The 736-nt window shown below is 45.0% G+C and overlaps 1 long non-coding RNA gene across 1 annotated transcript in view; it reads left to right on the top strand.

Moving 5' to 3' along the window:
- Nucleotides 1-736, top strand: part of LOC108445346 — a 24,868-nt gene that overhangs the window by 15,929 nt on the left and 8,203 nt on the right. The window lies entirely within an intron of this gene.

The raw sequence follows: 736 nt of genomic DNA, 5'->3' as shown, positions 1-736 counted from the left end.
AAAAAGTTAGCAGTAACGCTTTTTAAAATACACATCCCTGATGATATCTCCTGTAGAGCAGCCTCCTGCCCGGCCTGTTGTAGCTCCAGTCCCAGGGAGCAGTCCTCTTGACCTTCTCTTTCCCCAAAATCAACGAGTTCGCTTTGGACGCCTCTTGGTTCCGCCTTTTTTGATAAACCACCGTTCCGTTCAGTCCAGAGCAGCCAGTGTTGTCTGGGACAGTCACCAGTTGCCTTGGAACAGAAATAAGAACCACTTGTTTAAACATCTTAAGGTCCCAAAATCTCTAAGAGCCATCACAGAAGGGTTTGGGTTGGTTTTTTTTTGTTTTCCCTTCCCGAAGCGAGAAGGGACCGAGGGGATTATAGGGAACAATGTCTGCTCCGGTTGCTGCAAGCACCAGAAGATTTTGGTTTGTCTTTTTTTTTTTTTTTTTTTTTTTTTCCCAATCAGTTTTTCCATTCCTTGAGGAAAATTTTTCAGTATCGGAATCAAAGTGCATGATTCCAACTTTTTTTTTTTTCCCTGTTGTTTTGTTTTATCTCAGCTCCTTTTCATGTTTTCATTTAAAAAGTGACAGATTTGGTAGAACTCTCAAGTGTTTCCCATTAGAGGCGGGGAGTTCACCAGTGCTCCTTTCTGATGTTGCACATGACACGTTTCGGAGTTTGAAGCAGGAGCACACCCTAAGTAGTTGCAGTTGGGCCGGTGCGGGGCAGCTCCCGAGCCCCGGCCC

Source organism: Corvus brachyrhynchos, unplaced genomic scaffold (assembly GCF_000691975.1).
Source record: "Corvus brachyrhynchos isolate BGI_N302 unplaced genomic scaffold, ASM69197v1 scaffold223, whole genome shotgun sequence".
NCBI classification, from domain to species: domain Eukaryota; kingdom Metazoa; phylum Chordata; class Aves; order Passeriformes; family Corvidae; genus Corvus; species Corvus brachyrhynchos.
This window is presented reverse-complemented; position numbering and strand designations above follow the sequence as displayed.